Genomic DNA, 7,447 nt, shown 5'->3' with positions numbered 1-7,447 from the left:
TGGACCAAATCATTTTTCTAAAATACTAGGCCATATTTAATGCACAATTGACCAAATTGTTGGGTGTAAAAAGTTTTGATCCACCTCTCGTGAAAAAGACAAATTTCCGCCGATTTAGGTGGAAGCGGGTCAAATTTGAACTGTAGCTGCCTTGTAGTTTGCTATTTATTTTTTCCAAAAATCATTTCTAGGTACAAAAGTATCTATTTAATCAGATAAACACCAAAAAAATTCCAAGATTCAACCACTAGCTAGGAACGGTCAAGCCCGCCGTTTTGACCGCATTTTGAAACGAGCATAAAAAATTCAAAAAAAATCAAAAAATTGGGAAACCTTCGCATTGTGTCATTATATGTGACCAAGTTACTAGGAAAAATAATAAACTTGTAATACGACAATTATTTTAAAAAAGTGTTCTCAGAAATGAGCTATCATGCGTGAAGATTCATGGCTTTGAAGCCAAATGATCAATATTATGGCCAAATTCATGGCATAGTTTGTTCAAATGATCTCATATTGTGCAAAAGGGTGCATCTTGGAATTCTGAACAATGTTGCCTAAGGGAGTTTTCATTTTCTTTGCACGAAAAATTCATTTTCCATTTTCCGAGTGCCCGAAATGAGTTTTTTTTGTGAAGGACCTACCATATATTTGTTGCAAAATTGGACCAAATCAATTTTATAAAATACTAGGCCATATTTAATGCAAAATTGACAAAATGGTTGGGTGTCAAAAGCTTTGATCCATCTCTCGTGAAAAAGACAAATTTCTGCCGATTCAGTAGGAAGCGGGTCAAATTTGAACCGCAGTTGCCTTATAGTTTGCTCTTTGTTTTTTCCAAAAATCATTCCTAGGTACATAAGTATATATTTAAGCATAAATACATGGTTTGGTGGTGATACGTTGATGTTTGGGCGGTGGCCGAGGGCCCCAACTCTAGAGCGCGTAAACTCACATGCCCGCCGCGTGGTCACCGCGTGACCGTGGCGTTGCCATGTGTTTTGGGCTGCCTAGGCATGTCTAGTGGGTTGGGCACTCCCCAGGTAGGTGCTAGGAAGAAAATCACAACATAAGATTCTCACGAGGAGACCGATCGATGCTCAAACATGAATTAGCACCCAAGTGTTTGATTAGCGGTACAGGAAATGCACATGGCCAATGGGCGTGAGTTTTGGGTGAGGATGATCATCTACTAAGTAAACTATCTTGGAAAATTTGCAGCTCAAATGTAGGAGCCTAGGTGTCACTTGCTTTGCAACATACCACACTTGACAGAAATATGAATGTTGAAGCCACACTCACATGTATTATTAGATGGGGCTCAAATTTTGTGGAGAGCAATGATTTTGGAATATACAAGATGTGGCAAAAATTCAGCTCATTAGGATATGCCTAGCTAGTACTTCCTTCACAACAGTTCGAGTTGAACAAAAACTTTGGAAATTTGCCGAGGTAGATTTACCAGGAAAATGGAGTTGAATATTGTCATGAGGCAATGATTTGGATAGTAAAGAATGCCCAATTTTTTTGGGAATTTTGGGAATGACAGAAATATAGGTTGCTTCACAACCTAGGGCAAAAATTGACACATGGACATGACACATAGGCAAAACTGATGAGGTGGCGCCTTGTCATAGCAATAAGTACCAATGCATCCACGTTCACAACCTCATGACCATTTATATTGGTCGTAATCATGTAGAATAAGGTCATTGGTGCCTCTTGTCTGCTTTGTGGCCATTTGTTGTAAGAAATTTCAGGGTTTGAGCCCTTCCAAGCGAATTGGCCGTGAATTTACGACCAATTCAGCTAGGGTCACTAAGAGAAGGTCATAAGTTGACATATTTCTTGTAGTGAAAACTGGCTTGCACCCGTTGTATGTGAACGTAGAGCTTATCACACCCGATCATCACGTGGTGTCTCGGCACGACACACTGTAGCAATGGTGCATACTCAGGGGGAACACTTATACCTTGAAATTTAGTGAGAGATCATCTTATAATGCTACCGCCGAACTAAGCAAAATAAGATGCATGAAGGATAAACATCACATGCAATCAATATAAGTGATATGATATGGCCATCATCATCTTGTGCCTTTGATCTCCATCTCCAAAGCACCATCATGATCACCATCGTCACCGGCCTGACACCTTGATCTCCATCGAAGCATCGTTGTTGTCTCACCAACTATTGCTTCTACGACTATCGCTACCGCTTAGTGATAAAGTAAAGCAATTACATGGTGATTGCATTTCATACAATAAAGCGACAACCATATGGTCCCTACCAGTTGTCGATAACTCTGTTACAAAACATGATCATTGCTACCTCTTGAGCATGCATTGGTTTTTCCTTGAAGAGGAAAGGGTGATGCAGCAAAGCATCGTAAGTATTTCCCTCAGTTTTTGAGAACCAAGGTATCAATCCAGTAGGAGACCACGCGCAAGTCACCTCGTACCTACACAAACAAATAAGAACCTCGCAACCAACGCAATAAAGGGGTTGTCAATCCCTTCGCGGCCACTTGCAAGAGTGAGATCTGATAGAGATAATGATAATAAGATAAATATTTTTGGTATTTTTATGATATAGATTGAAAGTAAAGATTGCAAAATAAAATAGATTGGAAACTTATATGATGGAGAATAGACCCGGGGGCCATAGGTTTCACTAGTGGCTTCTCTCAAGATATCATAAGTATTACGGTGGGTGAACAAATTATTGTCGAGCAATTGATAGAAAAGCAAATAATTATGAGAATATCTAGGTATGATCATGTATGTAGGCGTCACGTTGTGACAAGTAGACCGACTCTTGCCTGCATCTACTACTATTACTCCACACATCGACCGCTATCCAGCATGCATCTAGAGTATTAAGTTCATAAGAACAGAGTAACGCCTTAAGCACGATGACATGATGTAGAGGGATAAACTCATGCAATATGATATGAACCCCATCTTTTTATCCTCGATGGCAATAATACAATATGTGTCGTTTGCCTTTCTGTCACTGGGATCGATGACCGCAAGATTGAACCCAAAGCTAAGCACTTCTCCCATTGCAAGAAAGATCAATCTAGTAGGCCAAACCAAACTGATAATTCGAAGAGACTTGCAAAGATAACCAATCATACATAAAAGAATTCAGAGAAGATTCAAATATTGTTCATAGATAATCTTGATCATAAACCCACAATTCATCGGATCTCGACAAACACATCGCAAAAAGAGTTACATTGAATAGATCTCCAAGAGAATCGAGGAGAACTTTGTATTGAGATCCAGAGAGAGAGAAGAAGCCATCTAGCTAATAACTATGGACCCGAAGGTTTGAGGTAAACTACTCACACATCATCAGAGGGGCCATGGAGTTGATGTAGAGGCCCTCCATGATCAATGCCCCTCCGACGGGGCTCCGAAAAAGGCCCCAAGATGGGATCTCTTGGGTACAGTAGGTTGCGGTGGTGGAAGTAGGGTTTCGTCGTGCTCCTGGATGTTTGCGCGGTATATGAATATATATAGGAGGAAGAAATAGGTCGGTGGAGCAACAAGGGGCCCACGAGGGTGGAGGGCGTGCCTAGGGGGGTACGTAGGCCCCCTGCCTCGTGGCCTCCTTGATTGTTTCTTGACATCCACTCCAAATCCTCTGGTTCACGTTTGTTCCAAAAATCACACTCCTGAAGGTTTCATTCCATTTGGACTCTGTTTAATATTCTTTTTCTGCGAAACACTAAAATAGCAAAAAAAAACAGCAATTTCGGCTGGGCCTTCGGTTAATAGGTTAGTCCCAAAAATAATATAAAAGTGTAAAATAAAGCCCATTAACATCCAAAACAGAATATATAATAGCATGGAACAATAAAAAATTATAGATACGTTGGAGACGTATCAAGCATCCCCAAGCTTAATATCTGCTCGTCCTCGAGTAGGTAAATGATAAAAACAGAATTTTTGATGTGGAATGCTTCCTAACATATTTTTCAATGTAATTTTTCTTTATTGTGGCATGAATGTTTAGATCCGAAAGATTCAAGATAAAAGTTTAATATTGATATAAAAATAATAATACTTCAAGCATACTGACTAAGCAATCATGTCTTCTCAAAATAACATGGCCAAAGAAAGTTATCCCTACAAAATCATATAGTCTGGCTATGCTCTATCTTCATCACACAAAATATTAAATCATGCACAACCCCGATGACAAGCTAAGCAATTGTTTCATACTTTTCATGTTCTCAAACTTTTTCAACTTTCACACAATACATGAGCGTGAGCCATGGACATAGCACTATGGGTGGAATAGTATGGTGGTTGTGGAGAAGACAAAAAGGAGAAGATAGTCTCACATCAACTAGGCGTATCAACGGGCTATGGAGATGCCCATCAATAGAGATCAATGTGAGTGAGTAGGGATTGCCATGCAACATATGCACTAGAGCTATAAGTGTATGAAAGCTCAACAAAAAGAAACTAAGTGGGTGTGCATCCAACTTGCTTGCTCACGAAGACCTAGGGCAATTTGAGGAAGCCCATCATTGGAATATACAAGCCAAGTTCTATAATGTAAAATTCCCACTAGTTTATGAAAGTGACAACATAGGAGACTCTCTATCATGAAGATCATGTCTCTACTTTGAAGCACAAGTGTGGAAAAAGGATAGTAACATTGTCCCTTCTCTCTTTTTCTCTCATTTTTTTAGTTGGGCCTTCTTTTTTTGGCCTCTTTTCTCTTTTTTTTCATCCGAAGTCTCATCCCGACTTGTGGGGGAATCATAGTCTCCATCATCCTTTCCTCACTGGGATAATGCTCTAATAATGATGATCATCACACTTCTTTTTACTTACAACTCAAGAATTAAAACTCAATACCTAGAACAAAATATGACTCTATGTGAATGCCTCCGACGGTATACCGGGATATGCAATGAATCAAGAGTGACATGTATGAAAAATTATGAAAGGTGGCTTTGCCACGAATGCGATGTCAACTACATGATCATGCACGGCAATTTGACAATGATGAAGCGTGTCATAACAAATGGAATGGTGGAAAGTTGCATGGCAATATACTCGGAATGGCTATGGAAATGCCAAATAGGTAGCTATGGTGGCTGTTTTGAGGAAGGTATATGATGGGTTTAAGGTACCGGCGAAAGTTGCGCGGTACTAGAGAGGCTAGCAAATGTGGAAGGGTGAGAGTGCGTATAATCCATGGACTCAACATTAGTCATAAAGAACTCACATACTTATTGCAAAAATCTATTAGTTATCGAAACAAAGTACTACGCGCATGCTCCTAGGGGGATAGATTGGTAGGAAAAGACCATCGCTCGTCCCCGGCCGCCACTCATAAGGAAGGCAATCAATAAATAAATCATGCTCCGACCTCATCACATAACGGTTCACCATACGTGCATGCTACAGGAATCACAAACTTCGACACAAGTATTTCTCAAATTCACAACTACTCAACTAGCATGACTCTAATATCACCATCTCCATATCTCAAAACAATTATCAAGTATCAAACTTCTCATAGTATTCAATGCACTTATATGAAAGTTTTCATTATTCCTAAAAGAAAATTACCATGCTGTTCTAAAGGACTCTCGAAATAATATAAGTGAAGCATGAGAGATGAATAATTTCTATAAAATAAAACCACCACCGTGCTCTAAAAGATATAAGTGAAGCACTAGGGCAAAAACTATATAGCTCAAAAGATATAAGTGAAGCACATAGAGTATTCTAATAAATTCCGATTCATGTGTGTCTCTCTCAAAAGGTGTGTACAGCAAGGATGATTGTGGTAAACTAAAAAGAAAAGACTCAAATCATACAAGACGCTCCAAGCAAAACACATATCATGTGGTGAATAAAAATATAGCTCCAAGTAAAGTTACTGATGAACGAAGACAAAAGAGGGGATGCCTTCCGGGGCATCCCCAAGCTTAGGATTTTTGGTGTCCTTGGATTTACCTTGGGGTGCCTTGGGAATCCCCAAGCTTAGGATCTTGCCACTCCTTGTTCCATAATCCATCAAATCTTTACCCAAAACTTGAAAACTTCACAACACAAAACTTAACAAGAAAATCTCGTGAGCTCCGTTAGCGAAAGAAAACAAAACACCACTTCAAGGTACTGTAATGAACTCATTTTTTATTTACATTGGTGTTAAACCTACTATATTCCAACTTTTCTATGGTTCCTAAACTCTATTACTAGCCATAGATTCATGAAAATAAGCAAACAACACACGAAAAACAGAATCTGTCAAAAACAGAATAGTCTGTAGTAATCTGTAACTAACGCAAATGTCTGGAACCCCATAAATTCTAAAATAAATTGTTGGACGTGAGGAATTTATCTATTAATCATATTCAAAAAATAATTAACTAAACAGAACTCTCCAATAAAAATGGCAGAAATTCTCGTGAGCGCTAAAGTTTCTGTTTTTTACAGCAAGATCAAAAAGACTTTCCCCAAGTCTTCCCAACGGTTCTACTTGGCACAAACACTAATTTGTCGCGACCGACTTTCCGGGAAATAAATTTCCAGAAAAGACCGTCGTGCTCATCAGCCCCAGGATTACTGTTAGCTGATGAGGCTCCAACTTGATACAGAGATTCCAAGCAAAATACAAAGTATGCATGTAGTACAAGACCATTCTGGCCTGTGAGTACAACAAATGGTTTCTAGTGGTGGATGGCAGAAGCGGTTTGTGGATCATCAGTGTCTATGGGACTCCAATTCCCACAGGAACAGCTGACCAGGTTAACTCCTATCTTCGCGAGGCTGCTATCTCCATTGCTTAGGTTCCGGGGCTGTCATCGCGTCACTCCTCTCCGTGCAAGAAAATCTGGCCAAGACAATAGCCAGGGACAAGCCAGTGAGTACTTTGAATGTACTCGCAAACATTATGAACACAGGTATAGTATAACAATGATGTGCTAAAAATATTATAAGCTCATGACGTCAGTCACAAAGAAACTCAGATGCGTGCAAGCAAGTTATTTATAAAAAAATGCAATAACATGGTAGTATAAAAGAAATTTATGAAACAAATAGCAAGCAATGCCACAGTCGGGCGTCTGAGCGACACCACATAAAGGGCTCTAAAAGAAATGCCACAGTCGACCGTCTGAGCGACGCCACATAAAGGGCTTTAAAAGAAATGCCACAGTCGGGCGTCTGAGCGACACCACATAAAGGGCTTTAAAAGAAATGCCACAGTCGGGCGTCTGAGCGACACCACATAAAGGGCTTTAAAAGAAATGCCACAGTCGGGTAGCTGATGAGGCTCCAACTTGATACAGAGATTCCAAGCAAAATACAAAGTATGCATGTAGTACAAGACCATTCTGGCCTGTGAGTACAACAAATGGTTTCTAGTGGTGGATGGCGGAAGCGGTTTGTGGATCATCAGTGTCTATGGGACT

This window comes from Triticum dicoccoides, chromosome 5A (assembly GCF_002162155.2).
Source record: "Triticum dicoccoides isolate Atlit2015 ecotype Zavitan chromosome 5A, WEW_v2.0, whole genome shotgun sequence".
In the NCBI taxonomy this organism is placed as follows: domain Eukaryota; kingdom Viridiplantae; phylum Streptophyta; class Magnoliopsida; order Poales; family Poaceae; genus Triticum; species Triticum dicoccoides.
This window is presented reverse-complemented; position numbering follows the sequence as displayed.